Raw genomic sequence first — 24,899 nt, 5'->3', positions numbered from 1 at the left:
TATGTTAAAATGTGGTAAAGAAATATGAAATATATATTAACATTTCTTTTACTAATATTGCTCACACATTTCGTCACGAAGCTCATTTGTATTTCCTTTCCCCAATGGAATACACATTTGATTTCAAAAGCATGCATTAATATGGATGAAAGATGTATGAATTACTGTCTCTCCTTCCAAGAAGAGAAAGAAACCTACAAACCTGCCTCTATTTTTCATTTATTTTCTTTTATTTGAGCAAAACAAGTACTACTGTAATTGCATGCAGTTTTTGTAGATTATATTTTTTTTATCGGTAGGGCCTATAACTACACGCCTATTACGTCACATCCCCCCACCACCCTCGAAATAACAGAAAATGCGTTTAGCCTTTTTCCATTTTTTCTACAGGAGAATAGCATAATTATAAAAATACAACCTCTAACAGAAATATTTGACCAGTTTTTATCGCCTCCGTGAGATATCCCCTTGAACTCCTCATTAAAAATGTATGCTACTCCGGAGGTTCCAGCTAGTTCTATTCAAAGCATAATCTCGAAGGTGTTAAGGCGCCACCTGTTATAGCCTATACTGTGACCTATAACGAGCCCTACGCTTTGCCATTTCCTGTGATAATAATATTACTATAATAACGAAAACCTTTGATAAATTATAAATGCGAACAATCACAATTTGAATGCTACAATAATCATAGCTTCATATCTTTCTTCAAACGAAGCATGATACCTTATTTGGTTTAAAAGAAAGATGGCATTTTTTGGCATAGAAGAATTGAAGTAGGCTAATATCACTGACACTTTTTCGTTATTAAAGTTTTTAACAGCGTGGCAGAAAGTGTGACTATACATACATACTATATTAATTCAAACTACAGTAGACTGATCAAAATAAAAAAAAACTATACAAAAATAATGTCCAGATGTGATTAGCCTATCTTACAGTACATGGAATATGATATGTACATAATAGAATTAGCCTATAGGCCTATATGATTTTATAAAAGCATATATTTCTCTAAAACATGTTTCTATTCAAGTGTTTAATGATACTGTTGTCTCTTTGGTTATTTCATATTAGGTTGTGAACCATGTGAAATCAGGATACTAAGTAACCAGCTATTCCTATTTGAACCCTGGGATTTCCTGCAAAAGAAACTGAAGATAGTTGCTGCATTCCACACACAAGCTCAAAAAGAAAACCTGCCAAAAAGACATGAAAGATTAACAAGGGAAAAATGTCAAGGCATGCCAAAAAAAGATACAAAATAAGCTATTTATGTTTTCCCAAGTAATAGTTCAACAATATCAGAATATAATGCAGAGTTAGGCATTTTGAAGAGCAAGAGGACAAATTGCCCCTTTGGACACTTCAGCAAACAATGACATATTTCAAGTTGGTTTTGGCAGACTTCCAATGTACCTATGCCTGTTCCAGTCTCGAGAAGTCTGCCTCACCTTTCAAGGACTCCTCTTACAAAGAGAGCCCTCTTACTGTATCAAGGTATGGTATTGAGGTCAAATTGGCCTAGGATCTTGCTTGATTGCTATGAGTTATATTGATGTACCCAGTAAACGATTCCTCTAGAGTGTACTGTTCAAGAGTGTTTCTCTGAAGAATATCTGACCTTTGTTTCTATTTGGTAGATGTGTGGCAGGTTGTGGCTGCCAAACTATTGAACATTGGAGAGAATGTGGTCAAAACCCTGCTTTCCTTTAGTGCCACTAGTCTTTCAGGACCATGGACATCTCCTAACTCCCATGCAGTTCATTCAGCACCATATAGGTCTAAGTAGTCAGTCAGGACCACAGAGAGCTTCTACATTAGCTAGATGGTTCCTAGCCTTGCTTGCCAAGTTTAGTGCAGAACAGACTACAGCTCAATCTGAGCTCACAACGCCATCAGTCTCCTGCAGTAGATACGTCAATAAGGCCTGATAGAGAATGAAAGAGTCCTCACAGTAGACACTTATCCCTAACATCAACAATTGCATGAGAATCTCTGCTAAGCTGGGTCTTTGCCCAGAAAGGGATACCAATACTCTTTTCCAAAACAGTACAATAATCCTCACAAAATACAACATTTAGAAAGTTTTTCAATATACACAGTTGTCTGTTTTTAGAAAGGCTTCAGGTCTTCAGAGATTCTCCTGGCAACGACATTGTACCATCATAGGTTACACAACAATAGCTGTATAACCCATGTAAAAAACACCACTAAAATGGGATTTGGGACATAAATTATCTTGCATCATAGCAAAAATAAACTCCTAGTGAAATCCGTTGGAGAACCTTGCAGAGTTCAGAGAAGATTGACATTACAGCAGAAACTGGGGGCAGTGCTGGTATTCACTGACTTAACACAAATTGATAAGTGTCACTAAACACATATCATATAGCTTTCACCAATCCAGCCATGACAGATCAGCAAATTCCTCCAAGAAGGGAGGAAGAAAGGATCCAATCTTAACACCTTCGAACAAGGCCAGTTTCTTCTGGAATGCACCTCTTCTGGAAATGTCCCTCACAAGAGAGAAAAAGCCTTCTTCTACATACCTGCCAGTTCTGCCCATTGACTCTTACTAGAGAAGCCATAACTTCCATTAATCAGCTGACACTTTTGGGGCATTGTAGTGGGGAGAGAGAGAGAGTGTGAGAGCTAGTGTTTGTTTTCTACACAAAACACGGCTTCTGCTGGGGCCTTGTGAGTCGGCTAATGACTATCACATTTTGTCTTCAGACAATAAATGAAAGAATCAAATCAAGCAAACATTTGTGGAGCACCTTTTAATAGCGCACAATCATCCTCAGCAGATTTCACACGGGGAGAGAATGGACATTACAGTGAAGGTATACAATATTATTAATCCGGTGCCACGTGTCGGTGTCAAGGGATGGGCTTCGACTCAGATATCTAAATCAGAGAGACAATGAAAACCAGGGACGCGCCCCAAATGGCAACATATTCCCTTTATAGTGCACTACTTTTGAAAAGGGCCCACATGGTCTGTTCAAAAGTAGTGCACTATATATGGAATATTGTGCCATTTCGGATGCAGTCCAGGAATAAAATAATATTAGTTTGGAGGTAGGTCCATTTCCAATGACATAAAGAAATCCTCAATGGAAAATCTAACCTTTGTGACTAGATTTGGTAAGCAATCACATTGATCTAATATAAAAAGACTGAGGTAAGGTATGTTAGTTGATATTTGAACCAGTTACTCCTCTTCTTGTTATGACCAATGGGATCCAATCATCCGCCAACACATCAATGTCTGACCAGAAGTCTATCTGAACTGCACAAGTCTAAAATCATCTTTGATAAAGAACCTGGGTTTGGTTCATTAGGGTATGCTACAGAAAACATTTTGAAACGTTTCGCAATAGAAAGCAAACATTAGTGACTATTATTGGAACAAATCCAGGTAGTCGCTCCACTTTCTTCAATTTGGTACTTCATGAACATGACAAATGCTCTCTCAAACATCAACCATTAGTGGTAGTTTAATCCTCCTTATTGAAGCACATGTATTTCATACCAAGACAAACTCAATTGGAACATGTTGATGTAATTATTGATTGGTTGAGATAGACGCATTTCAAAAGGTCTCCAATCTGAATTAGATATAATTTGATCATGAACATGTATACTGTTTGCCCCAAGTACTACGGTCATCGTGTTGACAGGTGATTCGTCAATAAGTCATTTTATCAGCAAGCTCTCTCAATGCTTTCCTCCATTTCACAAATAAAGATACTCTAGTTTAGTAGCACATTTTTTACACTCCATTTTGGTTTGAATATTGGCTGTATGTTTTGTATATATAATATTAATAGATGTATTATCTCATGAAACCACACAAATCCTTAGTTTCAGACAAAGATATATATTGTGTTGCTCAAGGGTGTGGGAAGGTGTGCCACTTTCTGTCAAATTAGGTAATTGCTGGACAATATGTCTGTACATTTTGGAGACCCCATTTTGCACCCCCAGAGGCAAAAGATTTGTATTGCCACTTTAATGTACTTTCATCATAGTTTATTTTACATGATTACAATTATTTAGAGTATAAGGAGTAGAAAAACCCAAAGAAACAGAAACACTCAACTGCATTTGCCATCCACAGTCATAACAGATTTTTCCAAATTTCATGGCTGACTCAAGATGTGCTTGTCGCAGCCATCCGCCGACAAATCTTCTCCTTTCAATCCTAATCGGATAAGAAATTCTCCCCAAGTCCTGCCTGCTTATCATGAAAAGTTTACTGTTTGGGGAGATGTGTGCTGACACTGAGTTACCGGGTAGAATCCATAATCATCCAAGGCCTCAGCAGGGATGCAACACAGGGCACAGGGTCAAATTGGACTTTAGCCCACTTTTCCATTGTGTTAACATCCCCTGATCGGAAACTCCAAACTGAAATAAGGGACATGTTCATTCAGCACCAAATGGAGGGAAAGGGACTGAAACCGGAAGGGACAACCTGGACTTGTCCAATATGAAACGCAAATGTTGGTTTCTGTTGCAAAACATTTCAAAACATTTCTGTTATGTGCTTGTCACGTCCTGACCAGTAATAGGGGTTATTTGTTATTATAATTTTGTCAGGACTTGGCAGGGGGTGTTTGTTTTATGTGGTTTGGGCTATGTATTTAGGTAGAGGGGTGTTTGGTTTATGTGGTCCGGGTTTGTTAGTCTATGTTCTATGTTAGTATTTTTCTATGTTCTATCTAGTCTATTTTATTTCTATGTTTGGTTAATTGGGGTTGGACCTTCAATTGGAGGCAGCTGGTTATTGTTGCCTCTGATTGAGGGTCCTATAATTAAGAGTTTGTTTTTCATGGGTTTTTGTGGGAGATTGTGCTTGTTTAGCTGTGTGCCTGACAAGACTGTCCAGTTCGTTTGTGGTTTGTATACGTTTATTGTGTTTTCCTTCTTCACCAAATAAAAAGAAGATGAGTATATATTTTCCCGCTGCGTCTTGGTCTCTACCCTACGACACCCGTGACAGAATCTACCACGGACCAGGCAGCGGAGGAAGCAGCAACAGAAGGACTGTCGGGAATCATGGACATGGGAGGAAATTCTGGACGGGGCTGGACCATGGCACCAGGCTGGGGAATATCGTCGCCCACCGGAGGAGATAGAGGCAGCGAAGGCGGAGTGGCGCTGGTATGAAGCCTTGTACGCGCCGAAGGGGAAGCACGAGAGGCACCCCGAATATATTTTTTTTGGGGGGGCACACGGGTAGTTTGGCGAGGCCAGGATTGAGCCGCAAGCCAACTCCACGTGCTTATTATGGGAAGCAACTGGAGAGGAGAGCACCGGAGTATGCGGAAGTGCGCACAATCTCGCCCATGTGCACGCACAGTCCGGTGCGAGCGATCCCAGTCCCTCACAAGTGCCGTGCTAGAGTAGGCATCGAGCCTGGAAGGAGGATGCCTGCACAGCGCATCTGGCCACCAGTGCGCCTCCTAGGCCCAGGCTACCCTACGCCTGCTCTACGCACCTCAACCATCAGGCCTCTGCACAGCCCAGTTCGCCCTGTACCAGCACTCCGCTATTTCCATCCAGCCAGGACGGGTTGTGCAAGAGGTGCGCTCCAGACCTCCAGTGCTTACCCATGTCCCGGTGTATCCAGTTCCTGCTTCTCGTGCTGACCCTGAGGTGTGTAGTCTGGCGTCTCCTAAACCAGCACCACGCACCAGGCTTCCAGTGCGTCATCCCAGTCCAACTCGTCCTGTTCCTGCTCCCCGCGCTAGCCCTGAGATGCGTGTCCCCAGTCTGGTACCTCCACTACCAGCCCCACGCATTAGGCTTCCAGTGCGTCAGCCCAGTCCCAGTCCAGAGTGTCCGGCAACAGTACCTCGTCCAGAGTGTCCGGCAACAGTACCTCGTCCAGAGTGTCCGGCAACAGTACCTCGTCCAGAGTGTCCGGCAACAGTACCTCGTCCAGAGTGTCCGGCAACAGTACCTCGTCCAGAGTGTCCGGCAACAGTACCTCGTCCAGAGTGTCCGGCAACAGTACCTCGTCCAGAGTGTCCGGCAACAGTGTCTAGTCCGGCACCGAGTGAGACGGCCTACAGTCCAGCACCGAGTGAGACGGCCTACAGTCCGGCACCGAGTGAGACGGCCTACAGTCCGGCACCGAGTGAGACGGCCTACAGTCCAGAGCTCACAGAGCCCAGTCCAGGGTCTTCAGTGACTGGCCTCAGGCAGAGCTATGCAGTGGGGGTGTTTTGGTCCGGTAGGGGATTAAGGCCTGAGCCTAAGCCACCTCCACTGTAGGAGGTTTGGGGAGGGGGGGTGTAGCACAGGAGCCATCGGTGACGGCTGCCACCCTCCCTTCCCTCCCTTTAGTTTTGGGATTTAGTTTTGTTTTGGGGGTTATTTTTGGTTATTTGTGTGAGGTGCATCCGGGGTATGGGAGGGGGTACTGTCACGTCCTGACCAGTAATAGGGGTTATTTGTTATTATAGTTTGGTCAGGACGTGGCAGGGGGTGTTTGTTTTATGTGGTTTGGGCTATGTATTTAGGTAGAGGGGTGTTTGGTTTATGTGGTCCGGGGTTTGTTAGTCTATGTTAGTATTTTTCTATGTTCTCTCTAGTCTATAGTATTTCTATGTTTAGTTAATTGGGGTTGGACCTTCAATTGGAGGCAGCTGGTTATTGTTGCCTCTGAGGGTCCTATAATTAAGAGTTTGTTTTCATGGGTTTTTGTGGGAGATTGTGCTTGTTTAGCTGTGTGCCTGACAAGACTGTCCAGTTCGTTTGTGGTTTGTATACGTTTATTGTGTTTTCCTTCTTCACCAAATAAAAAGATGAGTATATATTTTCCCGCTGCGTCTTGGTCTCTACCCTACGACACCCGTGACAGTGCTCTAATAAACATGACCCATGCAGGAATATGCCTCAACAGCAAGACATGTCCCCTCTATAAGTTGCCAATGAAATTGTATTAAAAAAAGAAATAGCCAGCGTCATGGGGAGGTCTGCCAGTGAAAATTACTTTGGAGGGCATTGTGACCTATTGAACATCAGTGGGGAGGCTCGTCAACGATTTTTGGAGAGCAGGCGAGTGCACCGCGGTGTGCCTGATTAATGCTGAGCTCCCTCCCACTTCAAATATTTCCCTGAGTCATTAAGTTTTCTGTCGACAATGAAACTTTCGCTCTCTCTGTCTACTAATTGACAAGGTCAATTCACTTGGTTATTAAGTCTACATGGTTGACTTATTGGCCTCCCCAGTCAATGCTATGATGTTGAGAGTCTACAAGGATTCCCTCAGGAGTCTAAAGGGGTCTCTCCAATTTACTGAGTAAAGAGACACCTCTGGCATCTAAATGACTTCCTTGGAATGTTAACCCTGCAGTGACTGATGCCTTAGTAATGTTTAGTTGTTGCTGAAGTAATTGTTAGATCATCATTTATTCATCTCAAAGACTCATTCTACTGTGGCAGCCGGCAGGGAGAGGTAAGGGGAGTGGTAATTGAGGAGAGATATCTTGCAGGTTCCTGGATCCACCCACAAGCCTTATATGGACTTCCTACCCCAACGAGGCAAGACTGTAGCTCGTTAAGCCAGTGAGTGCTTGAGGATAAAGGAGGAAGCAGCCTGCAAAAAAAAAAGGGCAGAGTAGAGGAGAACCAAGAGTGTTATGAAGAGTGGTTGAATAGAGCATACTATCTGTGAGATTACACGTTGTGACCTGGAATGTCGGACTAACCGAGGATTACCCCTCAAACAGAACCGAACGGCTTGTGAGGTGATTGGTGAATTCCTCCTTCTTTCCCCGTGTACGAAAATCCCTAATAAACTTCCCCTTTGCATTCTATTTGTGCTACTGATGCCTGTTTTGTTATTGAACTTTGTCATTGAAAATATCACAAATGAACATCCTTATTATAACAATGCAGATAGTCACAGAGATTTAGAGGATATGTGTCACGTCCTGACCATAGTAAGTTGTTATTTTCTATGGTAGAGTAGGTCAGGGCATGACAGGGGGTGTTTGTCTGTTTTTGTATTTCTATGTTCAGGTTCTACATTTACATTTAAATTTAAGTCATTTAGCAGACGCTTTTATCCAGAGCGACTTACAAATTGGTGCATTCACCTTATGATATCCAGTGGAACAACCACTTTATAATAGTGCATCTAAATCTTTTTAGGGGGGGGGGGGGTTAGGATTACTTTATCCTATCCCAGGTATTCCTTAAAGAGGTGGGGTTTCAGGTGTCTCCGGAAGGTGGTGATTGACTCCGCTGTCCTGGCGTCGTGAGGGAGCTTGTTCCACCATAGGGGTGCCAGAGCAGCGAACAGTTTTTACTGGGCTGAGCGGGAACTGTGCTTCCTCAGAGATAGGGGGGCCAGCAGGCCAGAGGTGTATTTCTATGTTGGTTTTGTTTGGTATGATCTCCAATTAGAGGCAGCTGGTTGTCGTTGTCTCTAATTGGAGGTCATATTTAAGCTGATGTTTGTCCCACCTGTTTTTGTGGGTGATTCATTTTTGAGTAGTGTGTTTTCTCTCTGCGTCACGGTTTGTTGTTTTTGGTCCGATCATTTAGACAGCCATACAGAATCACCCACCACCAAAGGACCAAGCAGCGTGGGCCGATGGACTGTACATGGGAGGACATCCTGGATGGCAAAGGATCCTGGACGTGGGAGAAGATCCAGGCCGGAAGGGATCGCCTCCCATGGGAACAGGTGGGAGGGAGGTACAGTGACGAGATCGACAGGCAAGGCAACAATGGAGGCCCGAGAGGCAGCGGCAAAATTTGTTTTTGGGGGGGCACACGGGTAGATTGGCTAAGGCGGTTTTAAGACCTGAGCCAACTCCCCGTGCTTACCGTGGGGAGTGAGTGACTGAACAATCACCGTGGTATGCGGTGATGTGCACTGTGTCGCCCTTGCGCACTCACAGCCCGGTGCGCTCGGTACAAGCTCCTCACCGTTGCCGTGCTAGAGCTGGCCGTCAGCCAGGAAGAAGTGCGCCGGCTCAGCGTATCTGTTCTCCAGTGCGTCTCTACGGCCCAGGTTATCCTGCGCCTGCTCTACGCACGGTACCCCCCGTTCACCAGCGCAGCACAGTTCGTCCTGTACCAGCGCCCCGCCCTTGCTGGGCTACAGTGACCAGCCAGCCAGGACGGGGTGTGCCAGCCCTGAGCTCCAGACCTCCGGTGCGCCTCCATGGCCCAGTGTGCCCTGTGCCTGCTCTGCGCACCCAGTCTCCTGTGCGTCTCCCCAGTCCGGTGAGACCGGTTCCAGCTCCACGTAGGAAGCCTCCAGTGATGTTCAATGGTCCGAAGCCTCTAGTGATAATCCATGGCACGAAGCCTCCAGTGATGATCCATGGCCCGGAGCCTGTAGTGATAATCCATGGCACGAAGCCTCCAGTGATGATCCATGGCCCGGAGCCTGTAGGGATGATCCATGGCACGAAGCCTCCAGTAAGGATCCATGGCCTGGAGCCTGTAGGGATGATCCATGGCACGAAGACTCCAGTGATAATCCATGGCCCGGAGCCTCCAGTGATGATCCATGGCACAAAGCCTCCAGTGATGATCCATGGCGTGGAACCTGTAGTGATGATCCATGGCACGGAGCCTGCAGGGACGGTCCCCAGTCCGGAACCTACAGAGACGCTCTCCAGTCCGGAGCCTCCAGCGGCGCTCCTCAGTCCGGAGCCTCCAGCGACGCTCCTCAGTCCGGAGCCTCTAGCGACGCCTCACAGTCCGGAGCCTCCAGCGACGCTCCCCAGTCCGGAGCCTCCAGCGACGCTCCCCAGTCAGGAGCCTCCAGCGACGCTCCTCAGCCCGGAGTCTTCAGCGACGGTCTGCAGCCCAGAGTCTTCAGCGGTGGCCTTCAGCTCAGAATCTTCAGCGGTGGTTGGCGTTTCATAGCCTCCGGCGATGACCCACGTTCTGGTTCCTCCGGACACACAGAAGCGGGGGGATCAGTGGGGGGGGGGGGGGGTTACTATGCCCGGAACCAGAGCCGCCGCCATAGACATTAGTCACCCACCCTACCCTCCCTTTGTGTTTTTTTTTTTGGGGGGGGGGGGGGGGGGTTGTTGTTTGGGGTGGTTTTGTTGTTGTTTTTTGTAGGTTTGGGGAGGGGGGTACTGTCACGTCCTGACCATGGTAAGTTGTTATTTTCTATGGTAGAGTAGGTCAGGGCGTGACAGGGGGTGTTTGTCTGTTTTTGTATTTCTATGTTCAGATTCTAGTTTTGTATTTCTATGTTGGTTTTGTTTGGTATAATCTCCAATTAGTGCAGCTGGTTGTCGTTGTCTCTAATTGGAGGTCATATTTAAGCTGATGTTTGTCCCACCTGTTTTTGTGGGTGATTCATTTTTGAGTAGTGTGTTTTCTCTCTGCGTCACGTTTGTTGTTTTTGTTATTTCAAGTATTTGGTGTATTGCATTACGTTTCACGGAATAAACAAAGATGTGGAACTACAACCATGCTGCACGTTGGTCCGATCATTTAGACAGCCATGACAATATGTGTAGTTGAAGTCGACAAGATAAGTTATATTGCCAAATCTATGTGTTGGAAACTACAACGCAGTTCTAATATTGACTCCCACCACATCCAAAATATGGCAACTGTGATTACTGTACTGTTTGTAATTAGGATTTTGCAATGATTAATACATTGTCAACTCATCCTCTCAAGTTAACAGTGGGTAACTGTTGTGAGATGATCAATTGTATAATCATTCTACAAGTTCCATTCCCTGGAGGTCAGCTTCATTACATCATTATATTCCCCCTCAGATACATCTCTCCTAGATGAACTCAAAACAGAGAGGAAAAACACTTTCTCTCAAGCGAGATGATTGTGACAGATGGAAAGAGAGAAAGAAAGCAAGTGGGAGTCAGAGCTAGTGAGAGAAAGATAAATAGATACAGAGAGGATGAGAGAGGGAGAAGCAAAGAGAGGGAAGCAGCACTAATTGCCTGGGCTCTGGGGGTGCCCGGGCATTTGAATCTGCCACGGATCACCTGCACCCTACGAGATAAATCACAGTCACGCCACAACCTCGGCGCTGCCGGCTAGGAACACAGGAGAGGGGAGCAAGGGGACAGGAGGTCAGCACTGCAGCCCTCGGCAGCTATGCAGTTTGTGTGTGTGTTTGTCTGTGTAAGAGAGAGTGTATGTGTGTCAAAAGGATAACTATGCAAGCCTGTGGGTTTGCATTGGCAGCTATCAAATATGTTTCTTGCTTGTATAGTAGAGGGGTCGACATGACATGCTTAATAAAACCAACAAGTTCTCCCTTGAAACCCCTTCTAATGCCCTCTGTAAAATGTAAAGCAGTACCCTACTCTGGGCACGATCAGTGGGTCTTTCAACAATAACATCCCCTTCCAACCTCATAGGGCCTGTGTTTGGCACTAAGGCTGCTAGCCTACTACCATTGCACATCTATTTTCAATCTCTTCTTCCTTTCTCTCTTTCTCACACCATTCTTAAGGGCATAAGATGTGGGGAGGTTTTTTTAAGTCTGTTGCATCAGCCGCGCACCATGGAAAAATATCTTCATCGGTATTGGTTAGAAGAGTGCTTTGCTGAGAAACGAGACTTCTTTAGATGCTCCAAGGCAGAACACGCTGTCGTGTGAAGTGTAATGCTGCTGCCTTCTAAAAATACATGCCCTGAATTGCTAAATTAACACGTGGAAAGCCCCCCATTGGACCACTGAACCAAGAACCCACTCCGAGCACGTTCGCACTCGTGTCGCCAGCTCGCGGTCAGCGTTCCTCGTTTTACGTTGTGGTGCGCTGTAATATTTAATTCTATGGTGGTGCGAAAGAGCTATCTTGTGATCTATTCCCCTGTAAGCTAGCCTCTGTGAATGACGATTCTGCAGAGACGGTGATGAGAGGGAGTGTGAGGAAGAAACACTAAGAAGTGAACCCTGTTATTACTCACAGTATTGTCTCTGTAGACTACTGAAGAATTCATACAAAGCATTCCTTTCTATTCCAACTGTCTGTCTATTTGAACCCCCTCTATTGTCATGGCCTGATCTGTTTCACCTGTCCTTGTGCTTGTCTCCACCCCCCTCCAAGTGTCACCCATCTTCCCCATTATCCCCTGGGTACTTATACCTGTGTTCTCTATTTGTCTGTTGCCAGTTTGTCTTGTTTGTCAAGTCAACCAGCATTTTGTCTCAGCTCCTGCTTTTTCCCAGTCTCTCTTTTTCTCGCCCTCCTGGTTTATACCTTGTCTGTCCAGACTCTGAGCCAGCCTGCCTGACCACTATGCCTGCCTGCCGTCCTGTACCTTTGCCCCTACTCTGGATTACCGACCTCTGCAGGACCTGACCCTGAGCCTGCCTGCCGTCCTGTACCTTTGCCCCACTACTCTGGATTATCGACCCCTGCCTGCCTTGACCTGTTGTTTGCCTGCCCCTGTTGCTGTAATAAACATTGCTACTTCAACACAGTCTGCATTTGGGTCTTACCTGATAGTACAAACTGGCCCTGACTGACTCAGCAGACTTGGACCAGCTCCGCAACATCATCTCCTCCCAAGGAGCCACCATTGGGAGGCACGAGGAGTTTATTTTTTATTTGTATTTTATTTTACCATTATTTAACTAGGCAAGTTAGTTAAGAACGAATTCTTATTTTCAATGACGGCCTAGGAACAGTGGGTTAACTGCCTTGTTCAGGGGCAGAACGACAGATTTGTACCTTGTCAGCTCAGGGATTTGAACTTGCAACCTTTCGGTTACAAGTCCAATGCTCTAACCACTAGGCTACACTGCCGCCCGCTTCGCGGTCTGATGGAAGGGTTCCAGGCCGTGGCCTAACATCTCAACCTAGCATTGGACACATTGCGGGAGCAATTCCGTGGGCTGTCTATTAGGCAGCCTACAATGACGGTTACCTCCCAGCCCCTCAGTAACCCGGCTGGTAGCTGTGCCGTCAGCCCGGTTTCCTGGAAACCCCGCTTACCTCCTCCGGAGCGCTTTGTTGGAGAGTCGGGCACCTGTCGGGCGTTTCTCGCTCAGTGTTCCCTCGTCATGGAGCTGCAGCCTTCCTCCTTCCCCTCGGACTGTTCTAAGATAGCGTACCTCATCACGCTGATGTCCGGGAGGGCCCTCGCCTGGGCTATGGCTGTTTGGGAACAACAGTCTGGAGGGTTTCGAGGCTCCGGTGTCCGGGAGAGAGGCTGCCCGGAAGTTACTCCAGCTTCAGCAGAACTCCCTCAGTGTGGCAGACTATGCGGTGGATTTCCGCACACTAGCAGCGGAGGGTGCCTGGAACCCAGAAGAGCTGTTTTACACGTTCCTGCACGGATTATCGGAGGAAGTAAAGGACGAGCTTGCAGCCCGGGGACTACCGACGGATCTTGACTCACTCATGGCCTTAACCATCTGGATCAATGGACGGCTACAGGAATGTAGGAGGGAGAGAGGTCTGAATCTGGTTCTAATTGCTTAATCAAGGATCCCACCTTGCATCTGATGAACTCCTGAAGTCCCCGAGAGAATCCGTGCTTACCCGAGTTCCTCCAAGAGCCTCCAAAGACTGCCGATTTACCTCTTCCCGAGCCGATGCAGATCAGCAGGGCTAGACTGTTTCCAGCCCTCCGCGTAAGCAGACTTAACACCCAGAGTTGTCTGTATTGCAGTACTGCCGGACATTATGTGTCTACCTGTCCCTTCAAGAGACCTAACTTATTTGTAAGAATCAGTACTCTGGTGGGTCTTAAGGACAATTTTGTTTCTCCCCTTACTCGCCCCCCTTTCCATGCCACCCTGCTGAGAGGGGACCAGTCCAAGTCTCTCCAGATACTCATCGACTCAGGGGCCGATATGAGTCTTATGGACGTTACCCTGGCATCCGAGCTGGGCATCCTCACTCAACCTCTCTTCATTCTCATGGATGTTAGAGTGCTGGACAGGCGCTCTATAGGCCGGGTCACCCACCATACCACCCCCATCAACCTACGAGTGTCAGGGAACCACAGCGAGACGATCCACTTCCTGATAATTAAGTCTCCGCAGGTTCCGGTGGTATTGGGAATCTCTTGGCTCCAGCAACACAATCCCTCGATTGACTGGTCTACTGGTGACATCGGGGGCTGGGGCCCATTCTACCACACTCATTACCTGAAATCAGCTCTGCCTGCCCCGGGATGTCTTCCTGGGGGCTTGGAAATCGCCCCGGACCTCTCCGCCAGTCGGGCGGAGTACCAGGATCTCCGGGAGGGGTTCAGTAAGGCCCGGGCCACTTTGCTTCCGCAGCACCGACCGGTTTCCAAGAAGGTCAAGCCAGATGTGCTGGCACGCCGCTATAGCTCCGCGGCTACAGCCCCTGAAGCCGAGACCTTTCCCCCCCACTCCAAGATTATTAGCCCCTCCTCTGTTCGTCCTCTGTTGCCCCATACCGTCCGTATACTTCCTACCTTTCCTGTGTCAAGAATTAAAACCATGTCTCACAGCACTTTATCTCCTGTTTCCAGGCCCACCCCTCTCCCCCGTCTCATCGACAGCAACTGGCATACAGGGTGAGATGTCTCCTGAAGGTTCGACCTCGGAGCATGGGATTCCAGTACCTGGTTGAGTGGGAGGGATATGGCCTGGAGGAGAGGTGCTGGGTCTCTGATCTGTTTCACCTGTCCTGCTTGTCTCCACCCTCTCCAGGTTTCGCACATCTTCCCCATTATCCCCTGGGTACTTATAACTGTGTTCTCTGTTTATCTGTTGCCTGTTTGTTAAATCAAACAGCATTTTGTCTCAGCTCCTGCTTTTTCTCAGTCTCTCTTTTTCTCGCCCTCCTGGTTTTGACCCTTGTCTGTCCTGACTCTGAGCCCGCCTGTCTGACCACTATGCCTGCCCCTGAGCCTGCCTGCCATCCTGTACCTTTGCCCCACTACTCTGGATTATCGACCCCTGCCCGCCTTGACCTGTTGTTTGCCTGCCCCTGTTGCTGTAATAAACATTGCTACTTCAACACAGTCTGCATTTGGGTCTTACCTGATAGTACGAACTGGCCCTGACTGACCCAGCAGACATGGACCAGCTGCGCAACGCCATCTCCTCCCAAGGAGCCACCATTGGGAGGCACGAGGAGTTGCTTCGCGGTCTGATGGAAGGGTTCCAGGCCGTGGCCGAACGTCACAACCTAGCATTGGACACATTGCGGGAGCAATTCCGTGGGCTGTCTATTAGGCAGCCTACCATGATGGTAATCTCCCAGCCCCTCAGTAACCCGGCTGGTAGCAGTGCCGTCACCCCGGTTTCCCGGGAACCCCACTTACCTCCCACGGAGCGCTTTGTTGCATTTTGTCTCAGCTCCTGCTTTTCCCAGTATCTTTTTCTCGCCCTCCTGGTTTTGACCCTTGCCTGTCCTGACTCTGAGCCCGCCTGCCTGACCACTCTGCCTGCCCCTGAACCTGCCTGTTGTCCTGTACCTTTGCCCCACTACTCTGGATTATCGACTGCCTTGAGCTGTCGTTTGCCTGCCCCTGTTGCTGTAATGCATATTGTTACTTCAACACAGTCTGCATTTGGGTCTTACCTGAAACCTGATACTATAGGATATCATATCCGAGAAAAATATGGTATAGATATCAACTAGCTGGTGTGACCTCTGAAAGATATAGGTCTATCACATGCAGCGAGGATATGTTAAATTATATCCATGATATACATTGCAATAAAATATGTTAAGAGATATCCTTTTAGGTTGCATATTAACCGTCCTAAAAAAATCTGATGAAATTCAAAACAACATTTGGGTAACACATACCTCATGCTTTCTTTATGAATGCTGTGCAGCCTTCTGTGGATCCACTCCATCCTCCATATTTTGAATACAAATGAGACAGACATTAATTATGGTGAGGGAAAAGTTCCTATTACCATGCTCACATAAGTTTGCAGTAATTTTGATCATGATATTGAAGGCCATGAGTCGTAATGCTGCTGCATGACATAGATTTCAGATTATACACAGATATGTTAATACAGTGGGGGAAAAAAGTATTTGATCCCCTGTTGATTTTGTACATTTGCCCACTGATAAAGAAAGGATCAGTCTATAATTTTAATGGTAGGTTTATTTGAACAGTGAGAGACAGAATAACAACAAAAATATCCAGAAAAATGCATGTCAAAAATGTTATAAATTGATTTGCATTTTAATGAGGGAAATAAGTATTTGACCCCCTCTCAATCAGAAAGATTTCTGGCTCCCAGGTGTCTTTTATACAGGTAACGAGCTGAGATTAGGAGCACACTCTTAAAGGGAGTGCTCCTAACCGCAGCTTGTTACCTGTAAAAAAGACACATGTCCACAGAATCAATCAATCAGATTCCAAACTCTCCACCATGGCAAAGACGAAAGAGCTCTCCAAGGATGTCAGGGACAAGATTGTAGACCTACACAAGGCTGGAATGGGCCACAAGACCATCGCCAAGCAGCTTGGTGAGAAGGTGACAACAGTTGGTGCGATTATTCGCAAATGGAAGAAACACAAAAGAACTGTCAATATCCCTCGGCCTGGGGCTCCATGCAAGATCTCACCTCGTGGGGTTGCAATGATCATGAGAACGGTGAGGAATCAGCCCAGAACTACACGGGGGGATCTTGTCAATGATCTCAAGGCAGCTGGGACCATTGTCACCAAGAAAACAATTGGTAACACACTACGCCGTGAAGGACTGAAATCCTGCAGCACCCGCAAGGTCCCCATGCTCAAGATACATATACATGCCTGTCTGAAGTTTGCCAATGAACATCTGAATGATTCAGATGACAACTGGTGAAAGTGTTGTGGTTAGATGAGACCAAAATGGAGCTCTTTGGCATCAACTCAACTCGCCATGTTTGGAGCAGGAGGAATGCTGCCTATGACCCCAAGGACACCATCTCCACCGTCAAACATGGAGGTGGAAACATTATGCTTTGGGGGTGTTTTTCTGCTAAGGGGACAGGACAACTTCACCACATCATTTGACGGGGCCATGTACTGTCAAATCTTGGGTGAGAACCTCCTTCCCTCAGCCACGGCATTGAAAATGGGTCGTGGATGGGTATTCCAGCATGACAATGACCCAAAACACACGGCCAAGGCAACAAAGGAGTGGCTCAAGAAGAAGCACATTAAGGTCCTGGAGTAGCCTAGCCAGTCTCCAGACCTCAATCCCACAGAAAATCTGTGGAGGGAGCTGAAGGTTCGAGTTGCCAAACGTCAGCCTCGAAACCTTAATGACTTGGAGAAGATCTGCAAAGAGGAGTGGGACAAAATCCCTCCTGAGATGTGTGCAAACCTGGTGGCCAACTACAAGAAACGTCTGACCTCTGTGATTGCCAACAAGGGTTTTGCCACCAAGTACTAAGTCATGTTTTGCAGAGGGGTCAAATACTTATTTCCCTCATTAAAATGGAAATCATTTTATAACATTTTTGACGTGCGTTTTTCTGGATTTTTTTAATTGTTATTCTGTCTCTCACTGTTCATATAAACCTACCATTAAAATTATAGACTGATCATTTTTTTGTAAGTGGGCAAACGTACAAAATCAGCAGGGGATCAAATACTTTTTTCCCTCACTGTATAACTAAAACTGTTCCTCGAGCCAAATTAAATCATACATAAAATGGTTATCAAAATTGTACATATGATGTAAAAATAAGTTGGCTTCAACATCAACACATGAGTTGGAACCAGTGGCAATTTTAGCATGTAAATCTTTGTGGAGCAAAACATTAAAAAAAAAATGTTTATGCCTGCCAGCAAAGCCACTACACATCTCATCTTGCACTATAATGGTGACAAACAGTGCCCACAAACTGTTAGGGCCTACATAAACCTGTTGCAACAGCTAAGTCCCAACACATTACCACTGCAGCACCTGGCTATCAGCGGTGCCTTGTCTGGCAGCGAAACAGTTCATTCAGCCTCATTTACTGCCTTTAAAAAAACATAGCTGAAATGGCTGACTTGCTTAAACAAATGCGGTTTCTACTGACAATTGAGATGTACAAACTGTGGCAAAAGGGGACAACGAGTGGATAAGAGGCAATTCGTAATTTCGATTAAGACATTAAAGATTGAGCTAGGAAGGACATAGTCAATATAATTATTTGTACAGCACTTTTGAAATGTACAGTGACAGAATTCAGAACATGGGCCATTATTATAGTATTCTCCCTATACACCGAGTCAGAACCGTAGGATAAATAAAGGGGGCATATAAGCAGACAATGAAAGCTCTTACAATATTCAATGACTTGGAATGCTGAGTTGGATGACCGTTCAAAGTGTATTTTTCCAGTCTGAGCAATTTTTTTTCTGAGTTCCAAGTTGTGTTGAACTCACTGAAGTCTGAGATTTCCCAGTTCTGAGTTTCCAGTTGTATTGAACGTGGCAGTAGTCGTGCTGTATTGACAGCATGGCCAATGTTGAATGTTTATCCTTTAAAGCATGGAAAAGAGACCCTTAAACCAAGACTTGGACCACACACCCAGTCCACTGAATAGCAGGCTAGTGATTGCTTTACAATGCTTGCAGTTAGCCACTGGCTCCTTCCAAACCACTCATTGTTGAATTTGTGATTTCCAACTTGTTGTGTAATGCAGGGGCGCAACTTTCAATGGGGATGGGGGACATGTCCCCCCCATATTCTGAAATGGCATTTTTGATACAAAACGAGAAAAAAAACAGTGTGCTTTAGGAACATACGGATGCCTCCGAGCGGTCAGGTGGGCTTTTTGGAGTGTTTATCCAACTGGATTAAAAAATAAAATAAATAAATGAGTGTGTCACGATTGTTTGTAGAAACGGACCAAGGCACAGCGTGAATAGCATTCCACATCTTTATTAGAAAGTGAAACTTAACAAAATACAAAAATCATAAAGAATAAACGAAACGTGACGACAATGCAACTACACATAAACAATATCCCATAACGCACAGGTGGAAAAAATGCTACTTAAGTATGATCCCCAATTAGAGACAACGATAACCAGCTGCCTCTAATTGGGTATCATACAAAACACCAACATATAAAAAAGAAACTAGAACCCCACATAGAAAATATAAACTAGACTAACCCCCCAGTCACGCCCTGACCTACTCTACCATAGAAAATAAAAGCTTTCTATGGTCAGGACGTGACAGAGTGATGTCCCACCCACTTCTAAAACCAAAGTTGCGCACCTGGTGTAATTTTAATGTCCAATGGCTGATGTCCAATGGCCCTGATACGTTTTATATATAATTTCTCTTCATATTTTTTCTTCATACGACAAGAATTGAAAAGGATTTGCCAGTAGATTGTCGACTTGATTCATGATGATGACTGCTAGCTTGCTAGCTAAGATTTTGAAAGTATGATGTTGACATGATCAGTCCAATTAAAGCTACGGTAGATACAATGTGATTTGATTTCATTTTATCTGTGGCCAATGACCTTGAGTCTTCTTTTCGAGCTCTCCCTGTAGATTTTGCAGCGACGTAGTGTCCCCATGAGGGACAGAATACTGATCCAATCACAGCGCAACTGGAGAACATTCTAAAATGACAGCAGAGGGAGCACCCCCCTATCCACATCGACGAGACAGTAGTGGAGAAGGTGGAAAGTTTTAAGTTCCTCGGCGTACACATCACGGACAAACTGAAATGGTCCACCCACACAGACAGCGTGGTGAAGAAGGCGCAGCAGCGCCTCTTCAACCTCAGGAGGCTGAGGAAATTTGGCTTGTCACCAAAAACACTCACAAACTTTTACAGATGCACAATTGAGAGCATCCTGTCGGGCTGTATCACCGCCTGGTACGGCAACTGCTCCGCCCACAACCGTAAGGCTCTCCAGAGGGTAGTGAGGTCTGCACAACGCATCACTGGGGGAAAACTATCTGCCCTCCAGGACACTTACACCACCCGATGTCACAGGAAGGCCAAAAAGATCATCAAGGACAACAACCACCCGAGCCACTGCCTGTTCACCCCGCTATCATCCAGAAGGCGAGGTCAGTACAGGTGCATCAAAGCAGGGACCGAGAGACTGAAAAACAGCTTCTATCTCAAGGCCATCAGACTGTTAAACAGCCATCACTAATATTGAGTGGCGGCTGCCAACATACTGACTCAAACCTCTAGCCACTTTAATAATAAAAAGTTGGATGTAGTAAATGTATCACTAGTCACTAAACATTGCCACTTTATATAATGTTCACATACCCTACATTACTCATCTCATATGTATATACTGTACTCTATACCATCTACTGCATCTAGCCTATGCCATTCGGCCATCGCTCATCCATATATTTATATGTACATATTCTTATTCATTCCTTTACACTTGTGTGTAAAAGGTAGTTGTTGTGGAATTGTTAGATTAGTTGTTAGATATTACTGCATGGTCGGAACTAGAAGAACTCGCATTAACATCTTCAAACCATGTGTATGTGACCAATACAATTTGATTTGATTTGTACTTTGCTCTGTTCATCTTTCCCTTAATCCTGACTAGTCTCCCTTTCCCTACCGCTGAAAAACATCTCTACAGCATGATGCTGCCACCACCATGCTTCACCGTAGGGATGGTGCCAGGTTTCCTCCAGATGTGACGTTTGGCATTCAGGCCAAAGAGTTCAATCTTGGTTTCATCAGACCAGAGAATCCTTGAATGGTCTGCAACGGCCGGGCGCCAAACAATGTGAGGTTAAGTCATTCCTCGATTGCTAAATCACTTAGCTAGCTAGCACTAGAGTGGGTTTTCTATTACTCTGTGGCTGTGGCACCCCATCTGTTTAGGTAACATTCAGAAAGCATAACATTAACTTCGCTTGTATGCCAACATTTCATTTCCATTGCAACATCGCGAGACTTCTAGGAACGCTTACCAAATTTACAAAACGTTCTTAATTGTAATGTTTAACTATACACGTAAGAAGAAAGTTAAGCAAAGCTACTATTACTCAAAAAGGTTATTGGAAATTTTCTTGCGCTATTTCGTATGTTTCTCCTTAAACTAAAAATTAAGAAGAAATTAGATTATTGAAAATACAATTCTTAATTCCAAGAAAGCTAAACCCTTGTCTTAAACAGGGTAGTGAGAGAAAAAGCTCCTGAAAGCCATTGAACATGTTTAATTCAAACAAACTTTATCTGAAAGTTTAACTATTGATTATTTTACACGCAAGAACATGTTTTAGAACAATAATCTCAGTAAGAAGTACGCTAACATGATTGCCATTTCTAGATTTGTAAGTCGCTCTGGATAAGAGCGTCTGCTAAATGACTTAAATGTTAAATGTTATGTTATGTTAAATTTCTTAGTGTTGTAGTCTTAGGTTTCCACAACAACCCCTTTAAATCATTTGATGGATTACTACTTCCTATTAGTTATTACTTCTTTGTCTTTTTTGTCTTGTAATACAGTAATACACTGTATCTAGGTTGAGTAATAAGGCTTACATACAAGCCCAACCTCTACAGGATCGGTGTCCCCCCCAGCGGGACGGTTGAGCATGTGTGCTAATGTGATTAGCTAACATGCGCTAATGTAATTAGCTTGAGGTTATAAGTAACAAGAACATTTCCCAGGACATAGACATATCTGATATGGGCAGAAAGCTTAAATTCTTGTTAATATAATTGCACTGTTCAATTTACAGTAGCTTTAACAGTGAAAGAATACCATGCTATTGTTTGAGGAGAGTGCACAGTTATGAACTTGAAAATGTATTAATAAGTCAAATTAGGCACATTTGGGCAGACATTTTGAACAGAAATGCAATGGTTCATTGGATAAGTCTAAAACTTAGCTCATACACTGTTGCCATCTAGTGGCCAAAATCTAAATTGCACCTAAACTGGAATAATACATTGTGGCCTTTCTCTTGCATTTCAAAGATGGAAAAAAACCCACATTTTTTTTCTTTTTTATTATCTTTTACCAGATCTAATATATTATATTCTCCTACATTATTTTCACATTTCCACAAACTTCAAAGCGTTTCCTTTCAAATGGTATCAAGAATATGCATGTCATTGCATCAGGTCCTGAGCTACAGGCAGTTAGATTTGGGTATGTCATTTTAGGCCAAAATTTAAAAAAGGGTCAGATCCTTAAGAGGTTTTCACAAACAATTCAGTTTTTTTTAAGTAAGAAAATATTAGATAATATTTTTTTAAAGTAAGTGAAAAAGCAACACAATAAAATAACAATAACGAGGCTATATACAGGGGGTATGTTGGTACCGAGTCAATGTGCGGGTTAATTGAGGTAATTGGGGAAATATGTACATGTAGGTAGGGGTAAAGTGACCTATGCATAGATAATAAACAGCGCGTAGCAGCAGAGTAAAAAAAGGGGGTCAATAGTCCAGGTAGCCATTTGATTAACTGTTTTACCAAAAGTATGTGGACACCTGCTCGTCGAACATCTCATTCCAAAATCATGGGCATTAATATGGAGTGGTTCCCCCTTTGCTGCTATAACAGCCTCCACTTTTCTGGGAAGGCTTTCCACTAGATGTTGGAACACTGCTGTTGGGACTTGCTTCCATTCAGCCACACGAGAATTAGTGAGGTCGAGCACTGATGTTGGGTGATTAGGCCTGGCTCGCAGTGTGCGTACCAATTCATCCCAAAGGTGTTCGATATGGTTGAGGTCAGGGGTCTGTGCAGGCTAGTCAAGTTCTTCCACACAATCTCGACAAATCATTTCTGTATGTACCTCGCTTTGTGCACAGGAAAGGGCCTTCCCCAAACTGTTGCCACAAAGTTGGAAGCACAGAACCATCCACGATGTCATGTATGCTGTAGCGTTAATATTTCTCTTCACTGGAACTAAGGGGCCTAGGCTGAATAATTAAAAACAGCCCCAGATCATTATTCATCCTCCACCAAACATTACAGTTGGCACTATGCATTGGGACAGGAGGCATTCTCCTGGCATCCATCAAATCCAGATTATTCCGTTGGACTGCCAGATGTTGGGCTTCCCGAGAGGCGCAGCGGTCTAAGGCACTGCATCTCAGTGCTTGAGGCATCACTACAGACAGCCTGGTTCGAATCCGTGACAAGATTCTGAGGCCCATTGTCGTGCCATTCATTCGCCTCCATCATCTCATGTTTCAGCATGATAATGCACGGCCACATGTCGCAAGGATCTGTACACAATTCTTGGAAGCTTAAAATGTCCCAGTTCTTCCTTGGCCTGCATACTTACTAGACATGACACCCATTTAGCATGTTTGGGATGCTCTGGATCAAGGTGTATGACAGCGTGTTCCAGTTCCCGCCAGCGTGTTCCAGTTGCAGTCATTGAAAAGGAGTGGGACAACATTCCGCAAGCCACAATCAACAGTTTGAACAACTATATGACAGAAATGTGTCGCGCTGCATGAGGCAAATAGTGGACACACCAGATACTGACTGGTTTTCTGATCCACGCCTCTACCTTTTTTTAAGGTATCTGTGACCAACAGATGCATATCTGTATTCCTAGTCATGTGCAATCCATAGATTAGGGCCTAACTATTTTATTTCAATAGACTGATTTCCTTATATGAACTGTAACGTTGCGTTTATATTTTTGTTCAGTATTCTTGATTTAGAATGGGAAGATGTACCCAAATACATTTAAATAATTAAAACTAATAGAACATTTTCATTTATTTTTTCCAAAATGCCCAAAAGCCACTGCAACTCAAGAATGACCCTTCATGCATCATCTTAACAATGCCCAGCACACAGGTGTAGCCCTGCATCATTGGTTATCATGTTAATGTCTTTCCCCTTTGCCATGTCAGAATCGGCTGACATGAATGCTGTTATTAACCCATACCTCGCCTGCACCAGAGCTCCCTCCTGGGTGTATAGTAGATAGATATGGGAATACACATCATGATATGTTGTCATTACATGTTTGATAGACCACTAATAGAAATAGATGAATGGGACGAAAGGAGAAACACGAGACAAATGATGAGTTGCTGTTGTATGCTTCGTGACAGTTGGAAGATGCATTGTCTGATGCATTGGATTTCTGGGTGGGATGTTTGGCAGGGCTCTGTCTGTTTGAGCATGTCAACCTTTGAAGTGTGCGTCCGCCCTAGGACTACATTCACCCAATTCTAAAGGTCCTTGATCAGGTGAATATTTATTAAGCACCGTCCTGATATAAATAGAAGCACAAGGTTTGAGGGTCTGCAATATTGTAAGCTCACTGAATGTATTTGTTCTACTGTGGAAAACTTGATCTTTTGATCAAGGTACGTTTTAAATATTACACATACTGAGCAATACAATATGCATGGTCTCCTAGGCTGGCATACTGCAGATCAATCCGTTTTCATTCAAGAAAGGTGCACAAAGATGTAAAGATACTGGGATTATATAATTTAATGGCACATTTAAAGGAATAGTTTGTTAGATGTTTTCATACCTCAAATAACTACAGGAGTGATTCATACAGTGGGGGAAAAAAGTATTTGATCCCCTGCTGATTTTGTACGTTTGCCCACTGACAAAGAAATGATCAGTCTATAATTTTAATGGTAGGTTTATTTGAACAGTGAGAGACAGAATAGCAACAAAAAAATCCAGAAAAAAACGCATGTCAAAAATGTTATAAATTGATTTGCATTTTAATGCCCAGTGAAGCCTACCAGATGGGCCAAATGCCTTTTATGCTCGCTTTGAGACAAGCAACACTGAAGCATGCATGAGAGCACCAGCTGTTCCGGATGATTGTGGGATCACGCTCTCCGGAACCGATGTGAGCAAGACCTTTAAACAGGTCAACATTTACAAGGCAGCGGGGCCAGACGGATTACCAGAACGTGCACGGACCAACTGGCAAGTGTCTTCACTGAACTTTTCAACCTCTCCCTGACTGAGTCTATAATAC

This window comes from Salmo salar, chromosome 19, assembly GCF_965601325.2.
Source record: "Salmo salar chromosome 19, fSalSal1, whole genome shotgun sequence".
NCBI classification, from domain to species: Eukaryota; Metazoa; Chordata; class Actinopteri; order Salmoniformes; family Salmonidae; genus Salmo; species Salmo salar.
The sequence above is the reverse complement of the archived record's forward strand: the minus strand, read 5'-3'. Positions refer to the sequence as shown.